The following is a 27,639-nucleotide window of genomic DNA, read 5'->3' on the forward strand; positions in this document are numbered from 1 at the left end:
GGTACAGCACATGACATGAAGGCAGAAAAGGCAATGGGTATGTAACAATTTTATTTCTCATTAGGCCTGGGACTGTCACATCAGATGGCATCAGCAAAGCACACGATGATTTACAAAACAAAAAATAAACCATTGAATCCCAATGTGAAACTAGTGTGGTACAAAACCTTGTGTACCTCATTGAAGATACTTGAAAAAAAATCACCACATTAAGTGTGAAATACCAACAGTCGTTGGACTGTGGGTAGGTAGAGCATTGCTTTTATTGATTTGGAACAGGAGGAAGAACTTGCATGACACACATAGATCCACATAACATGATGAAATGCAGAATAGTCCCTACATATGGTTAAGGTACAGGGTGATCACCTGACCTAGGAAGTGATTATGTGGAAGTGGTCCCACCACCGGCCCCAAACATTACAGTGAATGTGGGGGCAGTATTAGACTTTGCATTCTGCCCATGTATCTCAGCCATTCATACTTTGGAGGGGCTATGTCTGCTCCCAAGTATTTCACATTATTTCTTTTAGCAAGTAATCATCCCATATCCACCAAAAATCTCTCTCCCCTGGACCCACCCAATTCTGCCAGTATTCCCAGGAGCATCAGGTTCGCTGAGGGGTCTATGGGTGGCTTGGGGAACCACTAACGTTGGTTTCAGGCTCACTGTCTTAAGCAGAATGTGACCAATAACCGGGACCTGAAGAAAGTATCAATGTACATACTTATTTTACAAAATATATTTTTTTCAGTTCAAATCTTTTTTATTGAACAGTAACAAAAATGATAACGGCAATAAAGCATCAGTAGTTTCACAATCGTATTGGAGTGATGCCGTAATCAAACATGGGTCAGTACATACAAAACGATACATGAAATAAAGGAAAGTAAAGTATATTAAACAAGAAATTAAACATCATTTCGGATCTGTAAAAGAGGTGATATTAAATAAACAATAATACACCATCATTGCATTCTTACTATTGTACACAATTCCGTAGAAACCTCCATCCAATCCAGCCATTTAATACCATGTATACTTCGTCGTCCCTGCGCAGTATGTCTAAAGCTATTATGCTCATGAGCATAGGTCATAGCCAGTGTAGTTCGTGCAGTGGGCACCCCAGGATTTACTAAGTATCGACTTCATCAGGTAACACCTCATGGTGGGTCGAAGGTGAAGGAGGCCTGATCTAAGGAGGACCATAGTGTTTTGCTGGTGACTTGCCATGGTGAAGTGTGTAGAGCGGGATTGTCAGTGCCCCTAATGCAGGACAACCATTCCCTCCAGGCATTGAAAGAGACCTCAGCCGCTGATTTCCAGTTGCATAGGACCACCTTGCATGCCAATGTTAGCAAGAGATCCAGAAGCTGGCGGTCATGGTCTCCCTTTAGTAGTGGGTCTATGGCTCCCAGGATAATGTAGATGAATTCCCTTGCAGGATGTATGGCAAATGTGTGACCAATGTAGTCAAAGATTTTAGCCCAATATGTGTGAAGCATAGGGCAATTAAATAACATGTGTGGAAGATCACCAACGTCCAATGAGCAGTTCCAGCATGTCGGTGTGTCTCGCAGGCCAACCTTAAATAGACGCTGTGGGGTCCAGAATGCCCTGTTGAGTATCATATACTTGGTCTGCGATAGTATCGGCGAGACCTTGTGTGTGAGTGCCGATGCATGTATCCTGACCCAGTCTATGCCTATACCAGTGTTGTTTGGTTCTGATACCCATTTGATTTCATTGCGCCTCATCGATTTGTTGGGTGTTGGTGCAAGTAGTTTATATATTTTTGAGACGAAATGTCCAGAGGAGTGAAAGTGAGGGAGCATAGATTTTAGCCAAGGTGTCGCTAGTTTGAATGTTCGTGTGGATAGAGCTGACTTTAGCTTCAGGAAAGCGTAAAAGTCAATCGGTATTAGGGAGTGTCTCGCCTGCAGAGTCGAGAAGGGCAATGGCATGTTATTCTCGTGGAGATCTGCAACCACATTGATACCTTTATCAGACCAGTGGTCCCATACGAGGGGCGAGCCGCTGATTTTAATGGATGGGTTGCGCCATAAAGATGCAGAAGATGAATTGTGGATTTGCAGACCAGTCTTGTGAATGCGATCTATTCGCAAAAGAGCTCTCTTGGTATTAAGCATGATGTATTTAGAATGCGTAAGGTGTGAGAGGTCCATTGTAAGCACAGCAGAAAGTGGGGCCTTGCCTATAATGGATTTCTCAATGTCAATCCATAAAGGCGTATAGTTAGGGTCTTTGGCAAACCAGGAAGCTTCCTGTTTACAGAGAAAGGCGGTTTGGTAGTTTCTGAAATTGGGTAAACCTATACCCCCTTTGAGCTTTGGAAGTTGCAATTTTTTCATGGCAATTCTCGGTTTCCTCCCTTTCCACAGGAAGTCCGTGAATGACTTCTCTACCTTATGCAGAAAATCCTCCGTGAAGGTCATGGGGAGCATACATGCCATGTAGTTTACCAGGGGACTGATCATCATTTTTAACGTTTCCGCTCTACCCCACCATGAGAGGAATTTCGGTGACCAACCATCTAATAGTTTTTGTATTTTTTTATAGAGTATCTCTTCATTAATTTTTAGGGTGGTTATCAAATCCCTCTCAAATTCCAAACCCAAATATTTAAAACTCTTCGGCTGCCAGGTAAGTCCGGAGTCGCCCAGGATGTTTTTATCACACAGGTTATTTAATAATTTCACTTCTGTTTTGTCCTTATTCAGGGAGTATCCGGATACACCTGAGAATTCTTCGATTGTGGAGAGTAATGCTGGTATAGCTTTATCAGCTTTTTCACTCAAGACCAATACGTCGTCAGCGTAGGCCGTGAGTTTAATTGTACAGTCTGCGAACCGAATTCCTGCAATGTCGGGATTTTCCCTTATATACAGAAAGGGTTCAATTGCCAGGAGGAATAAGGACGGGGACAAGGGACAACCCTGCCTAGTGCCTTGCTCCAGACTAAAGGGGGCGGAAAAAGCGCCACCGGCTCTTACCCTAGCGGAGGGACACGCATAGAGGGACATGACTAATTTAGTGAATAGAGGACCCAGGTCGAATTTGTGTAGTACAGCATTTAAATAAGTCCAGTCTACTTTGTCGAACGCTTTCTCAGCGTCCAGTGTAATTGCTACGGTGGGTGTGGATAAGAATCTCGCCTTTTCAATAACGTGAGCCAGAGTTTTAGTGTTATCACTCGATAGCCTGTTCTTCAGGAATCCCGCTTGTGATGGATGTATTAGGGACGGCAGAACCTTCTGGATGCGTCTTGCTAAAATCGAGGCCAGGAGCTTACAGTCTATGTTTATCAGCGAGATAGGCCTGTAGTTTTTGGGGAGTTTAGAGTCTTTGCCTTCCTTGGGTATTACTGCAATTACGGCTTCAGCCATAGTTCCCTTTACCTCTCCTGTGGTGCTAATTTCTTGAAAGACCTCCAATAGTGGAGTAGCAAGAATATGGGCGAAGGTCTTATAAAATGGTGCTGTATAGCCATCAGGGCCAGGGGCTTTCCCCTTTTTGAGGGATTTGATCGCGGCAATAACCTCTGATTCAGAGACCGGTTCGTTCAAGGATTCCCTTTCTGCGGTCGTAGGTGTTGGAAGTGTACATTTTGAGAGGTACGTCTCCATTTTTTCTCTGTCAACGTGTATGTTCCTAGCATAGAGTTTCTCATAAAAGTCTTTGAAAATGTTCGCAATCTTAGTGGAATCAGAGTTAGGAGTGCCATTCCCATCAAGTAAGGAGGTAATGGTGTTTTTTTGAATTTTAAATTTAAGATAAGCCGCTAGCCCCTTTCCCGCCTTATTCGAGTCACAGATTTTAAAACGCTTCTTCTTGTCCAGCCAAATACCCGCCTTCTCACTGATAAGTTTGTTATAGGTATATTTTCGATTGGACAGTTCAGTTAGGTCTTTAGGGTTTCTACCCATCAGGTATTTGCGCTGGAGTTTTGAGATGTCCTCTTCTAACTTCAACAAGGCCGCGGTGCGGTTCTTATTAATTGCAGTGGATATTTTCATGATAAGTCCCCTCATGGTGGATTTAAGTGCCTCCCAACGAATGGTGTCTGAGGAGTCCCCTCTTTTGTTTATCATTAAGAAATCTTTAATGGCGGTGTCAAGGGTTTCTTTGTGTTTCGTGTCATTAAGAATAGCATCGTTGAATCGCCACATGGACTGACGAGTAGTTGGTTTAACATTAGATAGTGTGAGGGAGACACAGGAATGATCAGAGACTAATCTGGGAGCAATGTTCGCGTCCTCAACTCTGGCCACCGCATTTTTAGATATGAGTACGTAGTCAATTCTCGAGAACGAGTCACGTGGTGGGGAGTAGAAGGAATAGTCTCTACCATCAGGATGTAATAAGCGCCACGTGTCTACCATATGGAACCTATTGCACAGTTTCATGAACGCCTTATGGGCCCTGCCTGGGCGAAAGACGCATTTAGAGTCTCTATCTAGTATCGGGTCATATGGGAGATTGAAATCGCCCGCCAAAATATGGACTGCCGTGTCGGGGATGGAATTGATCTGTTTTGTGAGGCCTAGCCAGAAGGATGGGTCGTGTGCATTTGGGGCATATATTGTCGTGATAAAGAATTCAGTGTCATCATTAAGTAGTTTCGCCAAAATCCATCTACCTTTCGTGTCTGTTGTAGAGGAGATCACCTCCACATTTGCAGTTTTGGCCACTAGCATCACCACCCCATTCTTTTTTGAGATTGCTTCAGAGCCTATCACTTCGGTGTAGTATTTGTTGCGCAGTGTGTGAAATTGCTTCGCTTCTAGTTTTGTCTCCTGCAGCAGAGCTATATCTCCACGTTGCCTACGTAGATAATCAAGTATCTTCTGGCGTTTAACCGGTTGGTTAAGGCCTTTCACGTTCAACGATAATATTCTAAGGTTAGCTATAGTTGTTGTCCCTATTGGAGTATCTATAACAGGAGCCATCAATTATACAACATCTGATATTGTCTCATAACACATGTGAATGCATACGGATTGGGTCGTGAAGAGAGTCCTATACCTTTGACAATACCGGCAGTATCATTTTTCGTATTAATTGCAGGGCTAGCACAATATGCAGGAAATTGAAGGACAGAATGTAAGCTTCGGAATGCAGTGTGGTACAATGGATGCACGCTAGGATGCAAGATGGAAAAAACAAAACAAAACAGTATACAAAATGCGAAAACAATCCCCCCCTTAACCCCTACCAACCTCCCTCCACCCTCCTCCCTCACCCACAACCCACCCCTCCCTCCCCAGTAGTAGAAAAAGAACATGGCGACTCGGGAATGACGACCTCGAGACCGCCTCCAAACAGCTTACTCATAACTATTAATCCTTGGGGCTGCAACCCCAGTCTAGAGAAAAAGAAGGAACCAGGCCTGTAGGCAACAATAAACAACAATGATGCCATAACATTGGGTACAGGAAAAATCACTACATTCATTTTGGTAGCGTGAACTAAGCACATCAGTAGTTGCAGGTGAGATATCATGGATGTACATAACATCATGGAAGAGTGCTACAGAACAACACCACAGCATAGTACTTATTTGAGGTCCAAGAGTAATATGAGTAATATCATGACAGCGTAGATGCAACTTTTAAGATACAACTTTTAAGACAAGGACTTAAGAATTCGTTTCGACACAGTTCCGGGTATCAGAGGATTCGCTGGCAGAGGGCCCAAAGGGTTCAGAGGACAGTACAGGACCAAACAGAACAGAACAGGCCGCCAGGTGAGTAGGCTTTAAATGGACATTGACCAAATCCAGTCGTGGCCATTAACCATGTAACAATATCGGTCAAGAGACCCTCATACTGGACTCAGGTCAGATTAGGTACTTTTATGAGGAGTCAGGAACATGAGAGTGATAGTACCAGAAACCAAAATCAAAAGCTCATCCTAGGCCAGATGAAGAGGCTCCTTGTTGAGCTGAAGGGGAGACTTCCATGGTGCCATCTCCTTGGTCGAACAGGTGTTGTCGCAGTTTTCGTGGGTCAGAGAACACATGGGTCACACCTTGTATTGTTACTCTAAACTTTGTTGGGCCAATAAAGCCATACATGTGACCAAGTGACTTCAGTTGTGGTCTCAATGTAAGGAAGGCTTTCCTGATTTCCATAGTTTCCTTACTGAAATCTTGTGAGATAAAGATTTTGTGACCCTTCCATAGCACATGGTTATGTTTGCGAGCGAAGGTAAGTATCTGCTCTGTGTGCTGGTACCTTAGTGGTTTGCACACAATCGCTCTTGGGCCCTTCTGATCCTTAGAGATTCGCCCTGGTACTCTATGTGCTCTATCGAACTCCAGTGGCTGGGTGAAGGTTAGATTTGTGGCCTGTGTGAACCACTCCTCGAGGAAGGGTATGCATGAGGCATGGGATTCCTCTGATTTTTCCGGCATACCAAAAATTCTTAGGTTCCCCTTCTGTTTCTGTCTTCCAATTCCGCAACTTTCCTCACAAGATGGTCCGAACATAAGGAGAGGTTCTTGATAGCTCCACATGTTTTATTTTCAAAGTCTTCCAATTTGCTTATCCTACTCTCGGACTCCGTTAGTCTTGAATTGATGTCTTTGATATCCTGGCGGATAGCAACAACCTCTTCTTTGGTGGATTTGGCCAAGTCTCTAACTTCTTCTAGCCTGCTCAGAATTGTTTCCATGGCTTCTGCCATTCCTTTATTCCCTTTGACTGGTGTCGGTGGGCTAGATTTCAGGCGTTTAGAAGTTACTCCATTGTCCTTGTCCCCCATTCTTTAGTCGTGTGCAGCGATGTGTTGTGTAAATACCTCGATGCTCACCAGATACACAGCGTTGAGACTGATCTGTGTTGTGACAGTGCAGGGCAGCAGATTAGACACTTCTCTCTTAGTGAAAGTGATTTATTTAATGGGAAGTTATGTATGCATTAACAACCTATAAGCTGCATTCCCTTTCATGAGCACTCATCGGCAGGCGCCGCCATTTTGTATAATGTATATGTCACTCCTTGTAAATATCGGTTACAATAAGTTGTTGCAAGGGATCAATCAGCATAACACACCTTGTTGCAGATTTGTCTACATATAGATGCTCCCAGTTCACCTTATTACTAATGACTTTAAATCTGGCACTTATAGCAGTTGACAAGCACTTAATTCGTTCTTATGAATGTGTGCAGTGATATATTGCAAAGCTGTTTACACCATAGGCCACACGGCATCAAAGCGCAGGGTGATCCAAGCGTGGTGGCAGATGCGCGGTGTCAAATGCACTGGGGAGCCGCCATTCAAAACCGTTAATTCATGCCCTCTATCAAATGCTACTCGCAGCTTTACTTCACAAATGCGCCTGCATGGGAGATTTTAAGCGTTTGCACCACTCCTCATAGCCAAAATCGTAGGCACAATCCCAGTTACGGCAACAGAGCAGCAGGGTGAGCTAGCAGCAGGTTGACCTAGTTGCGATGTCAGCGCGACGTCAGACACGCTGGGGAGCCGCCATTTCAAGAGGCCATTACAAAGAGTTAATTCCGGCAAGTCCGTTTGCACCCGGTGCTTTGGCGTGAAGAAGAGACAGTTCAGGAATCGACAGAGTGCACATGCCCATCATTATATTAATAGCCATAGTGAGGGTATAAGGCTGTGTTGCTGAGCGCTAGAACCAGTCGCAATGCACTAGTTGCCGCCATTTTGTTGAAGCGTGTCTCGTGTCCTTAGCTGCCGCGCATTGCACACAGACCCCTTCAGGTTCCGAGTTATTGTGGTTATGAGCCTTCGCTGACCAGTACAGATGGCCCCAGTAGTCGCATATAGGTAGCGCAGATCATAGGAGCGGGGACGCTGAATGCCTCGGGTAAAGTCGGGAGCTTGATCATTCCGCCATTTAAACTGCCGATACTTCGCGCCGTTTCTCTCCTTCCCTTATCAGTCAGCATAAACGTGGGCAAGAAGCAGTCTCTTTACTCACGGTTCTGATACAGTTCGTGTAGCTGGTTGGGAGTTATTGAGGCCGTTTTCGGCATCGTTTAGGCTCCGTGACAGTCTGCGGTGGAGCGGATCAGGTGTCCCGGACAGCCGCGTTGTCATAGCCGGCATCAGTCTCCGTCCCGCTCCGCAGCCATCAGCGGTCGGAACGAAGAGGTCTTTTTTTCCAGGATTCCGAGCTCGGAATCGGCCCAAATTTTCAGGGCATGCTAGGATGAGGTTCCGACATGCGAATACCTCCTATTTCAGGAACTGGGGTCGGATAGCAGCCCTCTATAGTCGACAAGGAGGCAGCTGCCTGGAGGAGGACAGAATTAGGCCGCCATTCTTCCCGGCGTCCAAGCCACGCCGCCCTACAAAATATATTTTTATTACATTTTCTTTGATCACGAATACAATAACATTGCAGCATTGCACAGTAGGATATCTGTATACATAGTCGCTTGCGTGAAGTTTGTTGGGGTGGGTAGCAGGAGGGACAAGCAGCATGGGTGGGGGTTGGAGAAATAGATCCAGACCTCTGACCTCCTGGTCAGGGAACTCTGCTCTCCCCTCGCACAGCTCTGTCGTTGCGCTGCTGCCCCCAGCACCTCTCTGTTCTCAGGTAGGTGTTCGAGGCCCTCCTCCACCTACAGGCTCCAGCCTGTGCCTCATCCCTGGTGGTCCAGTAGGAGAACCTTGCTCTTCTGCTGGTCCGCTCGGCCAGCCTTCTCAGTTTTCTGTTTCAGTCTTTTTTATCTGTCTGTCAGGTTGTGGTTATTGTTTATTCTGTTTATTGTGCCTGTTCTCTATCTGCTGTGTTTTAATCTTATTTTCATTTTATTGTGCCATATTGTCTTTTTTTCGTATTGTGCCTGTTTTCTCCGCCCTTTTACCGCATCTGCTGCCACCGCATCCCCCCCCCCCCGCTGGCTCCTGCTCCCGCCTCCCAGCTGCGCTCCCTCCCTCATCAAAAGGCACGCTAAAGGCAAGCCCGTCTGCATCAGTCTGTAACCTGTTCGCGGCCAGGCACCCTGGTTCTCCGGCCCCCCACCGCTACGACTCAGCGGTCCTCCATGCACTCAACCCCGGAAGAAACAACAACTGGCAGATGTCGACACCGGACACCACCCTCAGCCATTTTTCCTTCCGACACTGCTGCAGAACCTTCACCCACCTTCGGACACCCAGTCTCCCACCCACCCACCGGACGCCAGTGAACGAACCCCCGAGGTGCATCCTCCTCAACGTACACTCCCTGCACAGGCATGCAGTAGAAAATCAGGGAGCTCCCCAACACCCTCTCGCCAGACGGCGCCTTCTGCACAGAAACCTGGACAAAGTCCACCTCCGCTATCACTACCGCCATCCTCGATTGATACAAGATCCAGAGGAAGGATCGCCCCAACCATCTAGGAGGAGGACTCGCCATCGCGCAGAAGAACTCCATCCTACTCACATCCTGTCTCCCACGGAGCACCTCCAGTTCCAGAACGTGCCTATGCAGCACCCTCGCCTATAGACCTCCCGGGCCACAAACCGTATTCACCACAATCCTCACCGCGCGCCATCGCCTCCATATTACTCAGAGACCTGAGATATATATATATATATTCACTGAAAAAACCATAGGTTATAGACCATATATAGTTAGGAATTAGCATTTACAAAACCTTGAAAATTCACTGAAAAAACCATAGGTTATAGACCATATATAGTTAGGAATTAGCATTTAAAAAACCTTATTTTACTCACACAAAACCATTGAAATTCCATATATAGTTAGTTGCACTAACTATATATCGCGCACCCGCAATCCACTGCTGATGATGTCACATATTACATCATTCATGACATGGTCAGTGACATCACTGATGACATCACTGATGACATCTCAAATGACATCACTGATGACATCATCCAGTGACTGTGTGTTTCTGAAAAGTTTAAATATGTTTTACATATTGAAGAATGAGTAGATGTAGAAGTGTCTGGATGAAGGATTTAGTAGGTGCGTGACTGCCTGTATGAGTGAGTGATTAAATGTGTCTCACTGAGTGCATGGGTTAGTGACTAAACTGTCTTAATTTGTGCATCATTATGTCTGTTGTTCTGTAAACTGCTGCATGTGTTGGTCAGTAGCTATATGAGTAACTATATGGGTATTTGATTGATTGCCCAAGTATTTGTATGGGAGACTGAGTGTGTGTGTGGCTGGCTGGGAGGTGTGTGACTCTGTGCAGATCAATGTGTACTTGTATCAATGATTATATAAGAGAGTAAGTATGTGTTAGTATATGTTTCAAAATGTAAGGTGCTCTATGTTTAACTGTATAGATTAGAAAATGGAAGTGTGATTGATTATTTACAGGACTGACTAGGTGTGTGAGTAACTCCATGGATGAGTGACAGAGTGTGAGAGTCTGTATAGGTGTATGAGTGCATATGATAGTGTTGTAAAGATGAGTGATTGTATGTATGAATGATTGTATGGGTAAATGAGTGAATGTGTGTGTAAACATAGGAATCACTGAGTGCGTATGTAGTAACTAGTATTGGTGTGTCAATGGTTTCAAAAATTATACTCTGTATTTAACACTGGGTGTAACAGAGGTTATATTAAAGTGTGAGGAGATGCATTGTATTGTCACATGAATGATATCATCAGTGATGTGGTCATTGATGTCAAATGAGATGTCATCAGTGATGTCATCAGTGATGTCATTTGAGATGTCATCAGTGATGTCATTTGAGACGTTATCAGTGATATCATTTGAGATGTCATCAGTGATGTCATCAGTGATGTCATTTGAGATGTCATCAGTGATGTCACTGACCATGTCATGAATGATGTAATATGTGACATCATCAGCAGTGGATTGCGGGTGCGCGATATACAGTTAGTGCAACTAACTATATATGGAATTTCAATGGTTTTGTGTGAGTAAAATAAGGTTTTTTAAATGCTAATTCCTAACTATATATGGTCTATAACCTATGGTTTTTTCAGTGAATTTTCAAGGTTTTGTAAATGCTAATTCCTAACTATATATGGTCTATAACCTATGGTTTTTTCAGTGAATTTCAATGGTTTTTTAATAGCAAATATCATAAGCTGTCGAATGTCAAGTACGTGGTAAGTGAAAACATTTTCGTGTTTATGCACACTGATCTGCTTTGAATGGTGCCCCCCCCCCCCCTCATTTCTATTAGGAGTACTCTCTCTTTGCACATAGTGAAGGGTAGTTAACGCAGGCCTTTTCCCCCGTTGTAATACGTCGTGCCTGCTTCTCTCTCCATTTGATTGATTGTTATCCAAGTATTTACTGTTTTAGAATTGGTTCTCTTTGGTTCATTCTCTATTTACAAACAAAAACAGAGTCGCAATACTCTGTTTAGTCTTTGCAGATAACGAAAAATCGTGTAAAAAAAAAAGAAAAGGAATCGAGCAAAATCAGTAGGCCACTAATGGGATCTCTTTTTGACCTAGCTAAAATAGAAACATTAGGAACAACCCCTCATGACAAATACAAAACTAGTGAGATGAACTGAACTCCACACAATGATGGCTGCAAAACAGCTCGGCTCCGCCACCCACCCCGCCCAAAATAACGATAAAGAGCGGCTGCCATGATTGGTTGCGGAATGGCCACGACGGAGCTACGAAATGGTGCTGCTCTCATGCTAACCCCAGCTTCAGTCTGAAACATCCAGAAACACTGTAGACTACCAATTCGATCAGTTCCGGTAGCGCCCCAATGTAACCCGGTAGAGAAGAACTAGCCCTCCCCTCTTTGACTGATGGTTCTTGTTGCCTGTCCCTTCTGTTGTCATTTAACAGAACTATTTAGCCTGCTGAAAGGGGTTGTGTTCCGACCGCTGGTTGGTGGAGACATTTTGACTATATTCTGGACCTGCGTTGTCGCGTAATGCGTCATATGACGCGCCGCGTTAGCGCATCCGGAAGTCATCCGGGGCGCGCAGCGCGTAACGTAAGCATAACAAGTCATGTGACTTGTTAATAAAACTTTTCATTGGTTCATTTTACTTTTCTTATTGTAATGATGAAAGGCTTGGTCATATGACCTAAAAATTACGCTTTTTATTACTTCCGAACATTATTTTTTCTTAAATATATGTTATAATGTTCCAGGCTAATGTACTTTCCCGGAAAATTTACAACTGTCCTGCAAGTAAAATATATTCTTTTTTCGAGAAAAAGAGCGTTTCTTCGTCCCATGACGGAGCCGTTGAGCAAAAGAGGGTCGACCTGCTGTCTTAGTCGCCGATACGCCTGAATATGAGATTCTTATCGATCACTTTATGTTGCAGGAGTAGAAAACACAACAGCCCTTGACCATTTATCTTCACTGCGTTCCTTCGTATTATACCTTTTACCCTTCATGTAATTGGTCTGCTTTATTTCACTTGCCTTTTAATGATTCTAAAACAGTGACTATTATTAAAAACTTTACCAATGTATATACTACTACCATGTTTTCTTTTAAAAACCTTTATTGTGAAAATTTCATTATACAAATACGAGCCTATAACCACGTGGGCCGGCCACGGAGCAAACTGTAATCGTATATGATGAGTAGACATTTACACTGTAGAGGAACGTAACGGGCGGGCCATTAGGTTGCAAGAACTAAGGTGTCTAACAGTTACGGAATCGGTGGACGTACATTTTATAATTAAAATACGACAGGGCCAGTTACAATAAAATTATCTAGATATACATTTGCGGGCAAGTACCATGGGTGACGTTAATTCGAACTTTCAATAGTACAGTAATCAATAACACATCAGAACTTAATATCAATAGGGATGTCGAAATATTCAATCAATTCTCGTCCCCGCCCGCCATGTGCTTCAAAACTGCATACGTATCTCGTGATTTCAAGGTTCTGCAACCAGTACACAACAAGGAGTTACGAGTCCCATTTATTCCGGCGCCATTTTGGGCGAGGACGGGCAGGTCCAGGATATAGTCAAAATGTCTCTACCAACCATCGACTATGATGATGTTCATATGCTGTATTTATTAGAGTAACACTCATCTGTCCACATGAAATTAATTTGCCACAATCTAAACATGTCATTTTAATCTTTCCAAAGTTCTTCTAAATATTTGGGACCGTTTCCCTTGCCTCTGATGCTGTCAGTGCCACTTCTTTGATGAATGTACTAGCAGGTCAGGGGTTCTCCTCCAAATCTCTCTTTTATGCAGCACTATAATTAATTGGTGCCACCTCTCCATATGACGATGCATGGTATAGTTACCATAACTATATTTTTTTTCGGTTCCTCTGGAGAGTTCATCGTGGCAGATGAAGCGTGTAACGTACCGGGCATTTACCTTTTTTTGCATGTACAGGAAAGGAAAAAAAAATCGAGCGTCCGAGTTCTAAGGTGTCCCAGGGCCATTTTAGTGGACCAGGCCCAAATCCAAAGAACAGGCCGCCATTTTGAGAGTCCTGTTGCAGCCGCCTGTCGCTGTAGCATCAAGAGCAGCCGAAACTCAGCTGAATGGCAACTGAAACGGTAAAGGGGCGCCCCACTACAGCAGACGAGCCTCCACCTAGGAAGGCCCGTTCACGCCGCCTCCCCCCCCCCCCCCCCCTTCGGGCACCCCACGCCGTTATTCGGAGCAGTATTGTAGGATGGCCACACCAGTGCGGCAACTTGCTAGACATCACCTCGGTGGTAACCGAATCTCAGCGCCTTGTGGTGTCTTCTATTCAGAAAACATTGTTGTGCTGCCTTCGACCTATTCGCCGCAAGTGCGCACGCAACTCAGCTGCATAGCTTGCTAGACACCACCTCGGTGCTAACCGAATCTCAGCGCCTTGTGGTCTCTTCTATTCCAAAAATATTGTTGTGCTGCCTTTGGCCCCATTCGCACATCGGTCCGCTACTGCCGCCATCTCACAGGCCAACGGGGCGCCCCACGCCGACTTTCAGCATTGTAGGATGGCCACACCAGTGCACCTTACTAGACACCACCTCGGTGCCATCCGGATCTTGGAATCTCAGCGCCTTGTGGTGTCTTCTAGTCAGAAAATATTGTTGCGCTGCCTTTGGCCCCATTCGCACATCGGTCCGCTACTGACACCATCTCACAGGCCAACAGGGCGCCCCACGCCGACTTTTACCATTGTAGGATGGCCACACCAGTGCCACAACTTGCTAGACACCACCTCGGTGCCATCCGGATCTTGGCATCTCAGCGCCCTGTGGTGTCTTCTATTCAGAAAATATTCTTGCGCTACCTTTGCCCCATTCACACATCGGTCCGCTACTGACGCCATCTCACAGGCTAATGGGGCGCCCCACGCCGAGTTTCAGCATTGTAGGATGACCACACCAGTACAGCAACTTGCTAGACATCACCTCGGTGCCATCCGGATCTCGGCGCCCCACTGCAGATGAAGTGCCTCTCAACTATGAAACCACCACGGTGACATCCGGATCTTGGCGCCTTGTGCTGGTTCCGGCCTATTCACACATCGGTCCGCTACTGACGCCATCTCACAGGCTAATGGGGCGCCCCACGCCGAGTTTCAGCATTGTAGGATGACCACACCAGTACAGCAACTTGCTAGACATCACCTCGGTGCCATCCGGATCTTGGCATCTCAACGCCTAGTGGTATCTTCCATACAGAAAATATTGTTGCGCTGCCTTTGGCCCCATTCGCACATCGGTCCGCTACTGACGCCATCTCACAGGCCAACGGGGCGCCCCACGCCGACTTTCAACATTGTAGGATGGCCACACCAGTGCGGCAACTTACTAGACACCACCTCGGTGCCATCCGGATCTTGGCGCGTTGTGCTGCCTTCGGCCTATTCGCACATCGGTCCGCTACTGACGCAAACTCACAGGCCAACGGAGCGCCCCACGCCGACTTTCAGCATTGTAGGATGGCCACACCAGTGCTGCAACTTGCTGGACACCACCTCGGTGCCATCCGGATCTTGGCGCGTTGTGTTGCCTTCGGCCTATTCGCACATCGGTCCGCTACTGACGCCGCCTCACGTGCCAACGTATTTTCTCCGCATTTTATACCCTATGCCGCATAACAGGTCATGTGACTTGTTTATAAAACTTTTCATTGGTTCATTTTACTTTTGGTTTCCTAATGATGGAAGGCTTGATCATATGACCTAAAAACAACACTTTTCATTGGATGAAAACTTTTTTTTTTTCCCAAACGATGAAAGCCCCACCTTGTTTCTGGATGTTTCAGACTGAAGCTGGCGTCAGCATGAGAGCACCACCATCTCGTGGCTCCGTCGTGGTCATTCCGCGAGCAATCATGGCAGCCGCTCCCCACCAGAAGCCTACAGGAGTCGGGGGCCCCCAAAACTTTTGATGAATCCTCAAGGCGGAGGGGACGCTTTCGAGAATGGGGTCCAAGACCTAGCAGACAAGCGTCCGATTTCCAAGGTGTCCCAGGGCCATTTCAGTGGACCAGGCCCAAAAAGGAAACAGCCTGCCGCCATTTTGAGAGTCCTGTGACAGCCGCCTATCGCTGCACCGCAAGAGTGGGCGCAACTCAGCTGAATTGCGGCTTTTGACACAGTGGACCAAAAGCGGACGGAATGGCAACTGAAACGGTAAAGGGGCCCCCCACTACAACAGACGAGACTCCACCTGGAGAGGCCCGTTCACGCCGCCTCCCCCGGGGCGCCCCACGCCGTTATTCGGAGCAGCATTGTAGGATACCAAAACCAGTGCGGCAACTTACTGGACATCACCTTGGTGCCATCGTTCTGCTGCCTTGGAACTATTCGCACAACAGTTTGCTACTGATGACCCACCCCCCGCGACGCCCCACGCCAGAAATCTGGACGTTGTGCTGCGTTGGGACTATTCGCACAGCCGACCGCTACTTCGTTGTTTTTCCCTAAAAATGTTTATATGTTATTACTGTTTTTGTTTTCTTGTATATATTTATAAGTTATTAAAGTTTTATAATCTTACTACTTTGTTGGAGTGCTATATATTTTTAATGTGACACATAATTGTAAAAACTTTGATGTACAAAGAGTCATCCCCGGAATCTTCCGCTTCAGGCTCGTCCCCTCCCCAATCACAATACAGGATGGTTTTCAGATAATAGGAACGCGTCTGCTGTGACGGATCTCATCGAGTGTGGGCCTTGATCTACTATAACTCCTTTGAAGAGGGGTGATTCTTTACAGCTGGGGCCATAAACTACATCTGCAGGGCTAGCTGATACCCTAGGACCGGCCTGGACAATCGGACACAGAGGAAAAGGAGTGTCAGAGGGTGCGGTAGTGAATAGGGCGAAAGGGAGGTGTCGGGCGGGCACAGGGTGTGATTCTCAGGGAAGAGCAGCGCAGATGGGGGATGGTTTATTACCCATGCATAAGACAGAGAGCGGGGGTGACCACTGCCTGGGGGAGATGCTTGCGAGGGTGGGGAGCCATGCTAAGGATCGACAGCGTGCACAGAGTGGGTCTGGTCAAGGCATCTAAAATGACTGCCGTGCACGACAAAAGTGTGGCATTTGAAAAAAGGCAAGATGGCGCAGACAATGTTTTTCAACACTTCCTGATTTCCTTCGAATCGAACGTTAACAGACGTTGGGGCATATTACCAAAGTTAAGCGATATTTATCCCTAACGATGCTTAGCAACGATTTTTTTACCGCTAAGCATCGTCAGAAATTATCGCAGATAAACCTTGCTATTATCAAGGTTTATCGCAAATACGATAAAAAACGACCGCAATGCATTAATATCGCTGAAAACTCAGCGATATTCATGCATTACCGAGCTAATGCTCTTAGCCATGTTATCCACCTCCCATTGGATAACATGGCTAAGAACTGCTCAGGGCAGGTGCTAGCTTTTGGAGATATTCGCGCTTATCGCGAATATTTCCAAAAGTTGATAATAGGAGATAGCGATGTTAGCGACTGTTTCCAGTCGCTAACATCTTGGCATGCCCACTTTGCATGTCATTAGTGATAAATATCACTCACATGCAAAGTGGGGCCCAAGATGGTCGCTATCTCCTACTAGCCGTCGCTAACTGGTGTTAGCAACAGCTAGGTAATACAGATATAATTTTATCTCCGCGAAGCGGAGCGCTGTTACAGATATATATCTTGTTTTTGAACGTTAATTTCTCAAAATCCACTGAAGCACATATATTGAGACCTAGCAAAGGCACATCGAGCTACCAGTCCCTACAATTTTGCCAAGTTTCGTGCAAATCCATTCAGCCGTTCGATTATTATTATTATTTTTTTTTTTGCCCCGCGGGGCCCTTTTAAAACCTCCACATCAAACCTAAGAGGTCAAGGAGGATCTACTATGCCCCCTTAAGGTCATTTGCCCCTTCGCTTTGGCCTCCTCTTGTCTCTCGATCCTACCGAGAGACAAGATGGCGGCCGCTACGGACTGTTTGGAATGTTCACAGACGCCGGAGAACCAATCAGCTTCGCTTCACAAAGCTCCGTACTGCGAAAAGTCCGCGAACCGGAGCGCTGCCCGGTCCGCTGTTACAGATATATATCTTTTTTTGAACGTTAATTTCTCAAAATCCACTGGAGCACATATATTGAGACCTAGCAAAGGCACATCGGGCTACCAGTCCCTACAATTTTGCCAAGTTTCGTGCAAATCCATTCAGCCGTTCGGGCTAAAAGTGAGGCCAACCGCCCTATGGAAAACTCAATGTTAAAAACACGTTTTGGGACCCCCCTTTTTTCTCGGCCCCCCCTTGACGAACCCCCCCCAAATTTTCAAGGGCTGCTCAGAAACAAAATGTGCCATTTTCCTGAAAATTTCAGCCAATTCCGTCCACAAACGCCAAAGTTATTAGACCTAGAATTTTCAAAAATCCCATAGAGAAAAAATCCTAACTATATATACCTACTGGCGACCGCCAGTAGGTAATACACACATATATATATATATATACATACACACATATATATTTATATATATATATATATATATATATATATATATATATATATATATATATATATATATATATATATATATATATATATATATATATACATATATATATATATTAGCAGCCCGTCCCGACGTTGTCCGGGGGCAATGAGGCTTCCAGGTAGCAGGAACTCCCTTACCTCGCGTCAATTGCCCCCGGACAACGTCGGGACGGGCTGTCCAACAGAAATATCTTGGGGTCTATGGAGGTTCTTTACCTTATACAGAAATTCTTGCAGATCAAAAACCAAAGCAAGTGGAATGACAAGGGAATATTTTCAACTAATGAAAAAACTGAAAGACAATAAAAATGTTGTCATCAACAATGCAGATAAAGGGGGCAATATTGTTCTTTGGGACAAAGAAAAGTACAGCGCAGAGGCCTTTAGACAATTGGAAGACAATACTTGTTATGAGCGTAGTGATGGAACTTCTGTGCGCAGAATCAGCACTGACTATAAAATCGCTTTATCACAATGGCAACGAGAGGGGCTAATTACAAAAGACTAATTTAAATTTTTACATAAAGAACATCCTGTGTTGCCCCTATTTTACCTCATTCCAAAAGTCCACAAAGGCTTAGACCCTCTGCAGGGCAGACCCATCATCTCTGCCATCAACAGTTGTTTTGAAAATACATCTAAGTACGTCGACCATTATCTACAAGATTTTGTTATGAGTTTGCCTACTTATTTACGGGATTCAAGGGACTTTCTACTAAAACTCAATGCCATCGAATGGACACAGGATATGATGTTTATGACTCTGGACATTACTGCACTTTACACTTGTATTGAACATGAGGATGGCATACGTGCAGTGCAATATTATCTAGACCAAAGAAACATTGGTATGTACCAGCACAACAAAATGTTGATTGAAATGATTAGAAGATGTCTGAATAATAATGTGTTTTTATTTGACACTAAGACAAAAACGTGGTGTGGCAATGGGGGCATGCTTCTCTCCCAGCTATGCATGTTTACATGTAGGCTGGTGGGAGGAGCATGTCCTCAGAAGTCAACATAAGGCCCTGTATGATGCCCATGTAGCCCACATGTGGCGATATATTGATGATGTATTCATTGTTTGGAAAGGTAATAGAGAGCAAGCTTTGGATTTTGTCCACAATATCAACGACAATGAGCTCAATCTAGCCTTTACTAGCGACATCAATGCACATACGGTGAATTTTTTGGACATTAAGGTCACACTACAGGAAGGGGTCATCACTACTAGTCTATATCAAAAACCAACAGCTGGCAACACGCTCCTGCACGCCACCAGTTTTCATCCCCGCCATACCATTGATAGTTTACCCTACGGTGATTTTCTAAGAATAAGGCGTGCGTGCAGTACAGAACAAGCTTGGACAGAGTCACAAGAAATTGCAAAAAAGAGACTGTTAGCTAGAGGCTATGGGAAGCATATCTTGGATGTAGCACTACAAAAAGCTAACTCCTTAGATAGAAATAGTCTGCTTCAACCGCATCCCCTAACTGCTAGTGAAGGGGGAATTATGATGTCTAACACAGCCACCACAGCAGATAAACTTGCAGGGGAAGCATCGTGTAGATTCATCACCACTTACAGCAAACAGTCACAAGCAATTAGGAAAATCATAAATTCCCAGTGGCCCATAGCTTTGACTGACGGTGTGTTGAAAGAAGTCTTGCCCGTCAAACCAGATATCACCTACCGCAAAGCCCATTCTATGAGGTCTGATTTGGTTATCAACAGCCCAGAGATAGTCAATAAAGATTTCTGGGTATCTTCTAAATATGGCTTTTATAAATGTAGCAGTTGCAGAGCCTGCAAATTTGGTGCCAATACCAAAACATACCGCAGTGCCTTTAATGATAATGAGATCAGAATCAAAGGCAATTTTAACTGTAGAACGGAGTTTGCAGTATATGTTTTAACTTGCAAATGCGGACTCCGTTATGTAGGGAGCACCAAACTACCAGTTCAGGCTCGTATTCTCCAACACCTGAGAGCCACTGTCAATTCAGACCAATCATATCCTGTCGCAAGACATGTCAAGACAGAGCATGGAGGCAACCTTAATGTCTTGACTTATTTTGTAATTGACAGTGTGCCTGCAAACAAAAGGGGCGGTGACAGAGAAAAGTCCCTTAGGCAGTTGGAGACAAAGTATATTTTAGAATTAGATACCAAGAGTCCGAAAGGTCTGAACATTTGCGAAGACTTGCATCATTATCTATGACAACATTGTATCAGACATTGGTTTTAGTGACTTCATATGCTCTTTGATTGGATATATGTATATACATGACATTTTCTATGACGTGTTTGAAATTGTTATGTATATTAAGGTCTTTTAAAAGTGGTGTTTTGTGAATGTGGATTTTATCATGAATTTATTATGAATTTATGGTTTTATCTGATTTTACTAACACACGTTGTTTATTAAGACATGACCTTCTATTTATTTATATTGTCTTATACAGTTATATTTAAAGACATTTCCTTACATCATGAAATCATTATTCATTAGTCACTTTATCCCTTTGCTTGGGTATATGATGCTTGCACAATCTCTGTAACGTATTTGGTCCTTAACCTGCTTGTCCTTCCCTGTATCAGATTCCCCGGCTGGGGAACCTATTTTTCAATGATTTAATTTTTGCACATAGGTGTTTTACACTTTGCACTTTACAGGCACTACAGCACTTTTTTTCTGTTTTTAACCTGTGACCACTAACATATGCTTAGTCTTGAACACATTTGACAGGGACCATTGCTCTTCATTATAGGCATGTTTTCGGTGACTGTTGTTTTTATAGCGACACACAATTGCATTATGCGCAAAAATAGGCTTAGATGTTATTTACTATGGCAATATATCTCGATAAATTTCGGTGCATATATATATATTTTTTAGTATTCATAGTACATTGAATACTCTGATGCAATATAATGTATTTGTACTGTTATAGTTTGTGTTCGCATAATTCTATTCGTATATACATTGGTCAGGAAACTGTATTTGCACAGTCATTTTAAACTACAATTACCCTGTCAAATGTGAAAAATGACCACGTTGTGTGAAAGTCTGTTAGCTATCTCTATTGATACTAAAAAAATGGTCACATGGTACAAAATGAAGTGTTTTGATTGGTGGCTTGCCGTTTTTTAACAAATGTTTAGTGTGCAATGGCAAACACTTTGTATTCCGGTGAACAAGGCGACTGGGTCGCCGAAACGCGTCCGGTCCATGGCACTCCTGCTGCACATGAGAGAATAAATAAAAGACACTACTGCACTGGCTACCTGAGTTCGTGTCCGTTTTTCTCTACAAGACTGCTGCAGGCTGTGGCAATCTTTGGAGCGTTTCTACATATATATATATATATATATACACACACATATATATATATATATATATATATATATATATATATATTAGCAGCCCGTCCCGACGTTGTCCGGGGGCAATGAGGCTTCCAGGTAGCAGGAACTCCCTTACCTCGCGTCAATTGCCCCCGGACAACGTCGGGACGGGCTGTCCAACAGAAATATCTTGGGGTCTATGGAGGTTCTTTGTTTACATGCAAACCCTATAAAACCCCACAGTTAGAGACCTCCCTACTACACATTTTGTCCGTCCTTTAAAACCCCACAGTTACAGACCTCCCGGGGGCAATGACGCTTCCAGGTAGCAGGAACTCCCTTACCTCGCGTCATCAGCCCCACGGCCCCACTGTCGGTGCCGCTGTCTTCCGCGCTCCTCCCGCTGAACGCTGCATTAGTTTTCCTCCCCACGGCACCGCACTTCAGTGAACCGGGTGTAGGGTCCGCTCCTCCCGCTGAACGCCGCGTTACTTTTCCCTCCCCACTGCTGTCCGCCGCTCCTCCTCGCATGATGTCAGCACGTTAGCGCACACGAGGGCTGGAGGTTCCACTCCTCCCGCTGAACGCCGCGTTACTTTTCCCTCCCCACTGCTGTTCGCCGCTCCTCCTCACATGATGTCATCACGTTAGCGCACACAAAGGCCGGCGCTACTTCCAAGGGACTACTTTTTTTTCTAAGGTATATTTTTTAAAGAACGTATTTTTTTGGGAGGTATATAGCCTATGTCACTCTGCAGACCCTGCCAATTCCAATGATGTATTGGGTGTTTGGATTGGCGCTCTGGTTCCCGAGTTTACCCGCCTCAAAGGTTCCCAATTCTTACTTTATAATAGTAGTATAGATATATATATATCCAAAACACAAGTTCTCCCATTTAGAAGAGCCACACGCAGATAGGTTTACTCCGTTTAATGTGCAAGTTTAGCAGCGCAGTGAAGGAAAAACAGTCCAATAAATCAAATCAGCCTGACGCATTTCATGCCCTCGCAGCATTTCATCAGAGGCTTTGTCAAACACTGCATGTAGCAACCGGCATCACATTATATCATCACCACCTGCCTCAGTGGGCGTTGGCTCTCCCACAGCCTGCTGGTAGTCGTAGTGCAGTGAATTAAACTCGAGTGAGCTGCTTTCATGTAGTGCAAAGCTGATGAAAATTAAAACCCGAGTGGGTATGGAAAATGTTCCCTTTCTTCGGCGGTGCTATTTATCAGCTTGCACATACCGACCTTTCTGCCCTTGACACTGCTTGTCGGTTGACTGCAGCTCGGTCCATTCCTTTATGGCTGGGCTCTTCCACGACCGGGACAGGCCGTCTGAAAATCCAAAACACAAGTTCTCCCATTTAGAAGAGCCACAAGCAGATAGGTTTACTCCGTTTAATGTGCAAGTTTAGCAGCGCAGTGAAGGAAAAACAGTCCAATAAATCAAATCAGCCTGACGCGTTTCATGCCCTCGCAGGATTTCATCAGAGGCTTTGTCAAACACTGCATGTAGCAACCGGCATCACATTATATCATCACCACCTGCCTCAGTGGGCGTTGGCTCTCCCACAGCCTGCTGGTAGTCGTAGTGCCGTGAATTAAACTCGAGTGAGCTGCTTTCATGTAGTGCAAAGTTGATGAAAATTAAAACCCGAGTGGGTATGGAAAATTTTCCCTTTCTTCGGCGGTGCTATTTATCAGCTTGCACATACCGACCTTTCTGCCCTTGATACTGCTTGTCGGTTGACTGCAGCTCGGTCCATTCCTTTATGGCTGGGCTCTTCCACGACCGGGACAGGCCGTCTGAAAATCCAAAACACAAGTTCTCCCATTTAGAAGAGCCACACGCAGATAGGTTTACTCCGTTTAATGTGCAAGTTTAGCAGCGCAGTGAAGGAAAAACAGTCCAATAAATCAAATCAGCCTGACGCGTTTCATGCCCTCGCAGCATTTCATCAGAGGTTTTGTCAAACAATGCATGTAGCAACCGGCATCACATTATATCATCACCACCTGCCTCAGTGGGCGTTGGCTCTCCCACAGCCTGCTGGTAGTCGTAGTGCCGTGAATTAAACTCGAGTGAGCTGCTTTCATGTAGTGCAAAGTTGATGAAAATTAAAACCCGAGTGGGTATGGAAAATGTTCCCTTTCTTCGGCGGTGCTATTTATCAGCTTGCACATACCAACCTTTCTGCCCTTGACACTGCTTGTCGGTTGACTGCAGCTATGGCTGGGCTCTTCCACGACCGGGACAGGCCGTCTGAAAATCCAAAACACAAGTTCTTCCATTTAGAAGAGCCACACGCAGATAGGTTTACTCCGTTTAATGTGCAAGTTTAGCAGCGCAGTGAAGGAAAAACAGTCCAATAAATCAAATCAGCCTGACGCGTTTCATGCCCTCGCAGCATTTCATCAGAGGCTTTGTCAAACACTGCATGTAGCAACCGGCATCACATTATATCATCACCACCTGCCTCAGTGGGCGTTGGCTCTCCCACAGCCTGCTGGTAGTCGTAGTGCCGTGAATTAAACTCGAGTGAGCTGCTTTCATGTAGTGCAAAGTTGATGAAAATTAAAACCCGAGTGGGTATGGAAAATGTTCCCTTTCTTCGGCGGTGCTATTTATCAGCTTGAACATACCGACCTTTCTACCCTTGACACTGCTTGTCGGTTGACTGCAGCTCGGTCCATTCCTTTATGGCTGGGCTCTTCCATGACCGGGACAGGCCGTCTGCAAAATAAAACGAAGATTTCTTTACCTACCTGCATGATGGCTCTTCTAAATGGGTAAATAGTGAGAATGTGGATTTTTGACGGCTGTTCCCGGTCGTGGAAGAGCCCTGCCACATGAAAGTGGACCGAGCTGCAGTTACTTGACAAGCAGTGTGAAGGGCAGGAAGGTCGTGTTGCAAGGTGTCATTTGCAGCCCAGAGGAAGTGTGACATTTTCCAGACCCACTGGGGTTTTAATAATTTTCGAATTGGTACATTGTGAAATGGCAGCTCACTGGAGCAAGATTTATGGCACTACTAATACCAGCAGGCTCTGGGAGAGCCAACGCCCACTGAGGCAGGTGTTAAGGATTACAAATAGATGCCGGTGCCTCACACAGTGTTTGAATCTGAAGCCTCTGAGGAAATGCTAATGCAGCATGAAATGCGTCAGGCTTATGAATAAATTTGGACTTTGTTTTCTTCCACTGCGCTGTTTCCTTGCAAAATAAAACGAAGATTTCTTTACCTACCTGCATGATGGCTCTTCTAAATGGGTAAATAGTTAGAATGTGGAAATATATATATATATCAATTCCGCTTTTCCCGTGGGGAAGTTTTTTCCTCATGCACTCCCGTGTGAAGAATTTCAAAGAACCACACCGGGTTTTAAATCCAATTATAGTTTCTTTATTTCAGCAACCAGCAAAACCCAACGCGTTTCGGTCTCTACGGAGACCTTGCTCACAGGTTAGTGTGTTTGACACCATTTTACTGTTAAATAAAGAAAAAAAGGGAGAGAAAAAAAAGGGGGGTGGGACCCTTTCAAATTACATCACTTCCTGTAGATTGTACAGGCATTCTGGGACATGTAGTTTGTTAATTTGATTCATGCGTGGCGCAGAACATAAATTTGTTGGTCTTTTTCAAAAGCATACATATTTTTTCAAATCAAACTTATTTGTACCTTAAGCATTTAACTCATGCATTTATATTCTAATTGAACCATAAAGGGATTTCATTTTCTCAACACAATCATTATTGAAGCCCTCTAGTGGGCAATTTTAGCCCTTTTTACGATTTTTGCACGAGTTCAACGATTATGCATTTGAATCATACATTGAAAATAATATCAAACAACTAAAATAAACATTAATGTAATCACAGCCCTCTAGTGGGCAAACCGGTTCTGCACCTTAGATCATACTTTTACGTTTAACTGTGTAATCCAATGTGTCCTGAATGAAGAACATTTTTGTGAGAATAAAGTTTTTTTAAAATAGATACTGAGTGGGCATCGATCATTCTCTGATAAGTGCAACTTTACAGATGGCAATGTAGTTCTTCGTCCTGATTGTGCCCAAACGGGCTCAAAGTGCGGAAATTCATAATATGTTTAGACTCTTTTTGTCTCATCACCAATTCACGGTCTCCGCCTCTTCGATTTGGTCCAACACTTTCGATTCCGTAGAAGATTAAGGATTTCCAATCACCTTTATGTTCCTTCTCCATATGTCTTGCCATGGCATTGCTACGATCACAGTTGATTGTGGCACGAACATGCTCTAAAATCCGAAGTTTGAGTTCTTTTTTAGTGCTTCCAATGTACTTCTGGGAGCAAGGGCACTCAAGGGCATAAACAACAAACTGAGTTTTACAATTAATTAATTGTTCAATTTTCCAAGTTTTTTTGTTTGCCATTTGTATCTCCTTGGTTGTCTTGGCAATGCAACATACTTTGCATCCTGAGCATTTATAAAATCCTTTGGGTCTGCGCCATGCTTCCGGTTTCTTTTGTTCCTGAAAATGACTGTGAATCAATTTGTCTTTCAAGTTTTTTGCCCTTCGATAGGTTACATTTGGGTGATCTCCTACAATTTGAGATACTGTGGGATCCATATGGAGAATATGCCAGTTTTTTTTGAAAAATCTTTTTAATGGCTTGGTTGGCCGTTGAGTGAGTGGTGATGAAACGAATTTTATCTAATTCATCCTCGTTTGATTTTGGTTTATCCGCCAATAAATCAGTTCTTTTTATCATTGTGGAGCGATTGGAGGCAGTTTGTATCCATGCTGGATTGTAATCCAAACACACGATCTCGAACCTCCAACCAGTGGCGAACAAAGACCAGCGAAACCCAAAGTAAGGCAAGATGTTTTATTGCACCAGTTTCAAAAAAGCATGCAGCGGACTGACGCTTTTCGGGCGGATGCCCTTGATCACAGTAAAATGCAATTAGAAATGCCTTATTCTTATATGCCGTGAGGTACACCATGTGACTCATAGACATAAACAACATACTGAAAAAGTGTGGACATGGCTCCATGAATGGACATTTGAAAGAGTCCCTTACATTCTAATTTGTTTAGTCATTTTTCCACCATTAAAACATATCTATTTCTGATTAAAGTCATTTAAAAGAATATATATATATATATCTCTATATCTATATATCTATATCTATATCTATATCTATATATATATATATATAGTCATCCCTTCCCCTCACACCCACTTGCTTTAGTCGCTAGACCCCTGTGTTACTCTGTGTGCATGTGTACCGGTCTGTTTTGGACATGAGCATGGTGAAAAGATTCTAAAAACCAAAAGCTGGGACACTTAGCAAACATTGAAAAAGGACTACAGTTTTATATCAGCTGAGGTTCACAAAACGCTCATCAACATAGAAATACAGACAAGGCAATAAGGTACTAAATTAAAAGCAACTTTTAAACAACCCAGCCTCTTGGGTGTTAATTAAATTGTGTTCTGATAAGAGTTGTAAACTCGTTCTGCCTTTGAGCACATAAAAGCCTTCCTTCTCTGTTTTCAGTCGATCCTCTCTAAAAACTGGGACATGAGCAACATTTATCAAAATCTGCCAGGACACGTAGTGAAAACCCAGGACTGTTGCAGCAAATCCTGGACGCCTGGTCAACCTAGAGCTGGGTGACTGCATGTGTGATGGTCTATGTTTAATAAGGTCGACAGGCACACAGCCATCATTAGTGTCTATGTCTAGCCAGTAGTCGAAGGACAAAAAAAAAAGTGGAATGGAGAATAAACAGCTTGTTTGATTGCCCATCCAAGCATAAGCTGATAATGCTTGACGGGTCCCTCGTCAGAGATATGAAGAATCTATATAAATTGTACTGCAATACAATATAATGGGTGGCGTGTCAGATTTGTCACCAAGGACTGCTGAGTTGATGCAGTGGACATTTGGGCATGTATGACAAATACAGACTGAATCAGCACAATACTGGACGCTACATTGGTACATAAAATGTCCTTCACAAATGGGACGCAGGAACTCCATATGGAACAAGAAAATAAGTTACTTACCTGTAACTGCAGTTATCTGGTAATGGTATACTTCATAGATTCACATGCTTGAATCATTCCCCGTCGTTGAGATGAGAGTCACATAGTAAAATAATCAAGCAGTATTTAACAAACATAGGCTATAATGACCTTAGGCTATGTAATTGATAGCCTATCTATATCCTTGTTTAAAAAAGACCAAACGTTGAACACAGCCAATCATCGCCCTCTAAAACACTCCCAGCAGAGGCAGATTCCTTC

At 44.2% G+C, this 27,639-nt stretch overlaps 2 protein-coding genes across 5 annotated transcripts in view; both read right to left on the minus strand.

Annotated features, from left to right (window-relative positions):
• Nucleotides 1-27,639, minus strand: part of EPRS1 (glutamyl-prolyl-tRNA synthetase 1) — a 961,840-nt gene that overhangs the window by 472,257 nt on the left and 461,944 nt on the right. The window lies entirely within an intron of this gene.
• BPNT1 (3'(2'), 5'-bisphosphate nucleotidase 1) overlaps nucleotides 1-27,639 on the minus strand; it is a 242,697-nt gene that overhangs the window by 1,458 nt on the left and 213,600 nt on the right. The gene's annotated exons all lie outside the window — the stretch shown is intronic.

Source organism: Lissotriton helveticus, chromosome 6, assembly GCF_964261635.1.
Source record: "Lissotriton helveticus chromosome 6, aLisHel1.1, whole genome shotgun sequence".
Classification (NCBI taxonomy): Eukaryota; Metazoa; Chordata; class Amphibia; order Caudata; family Salamandridae; genus Lissotriton; species Lissotriton helveticus.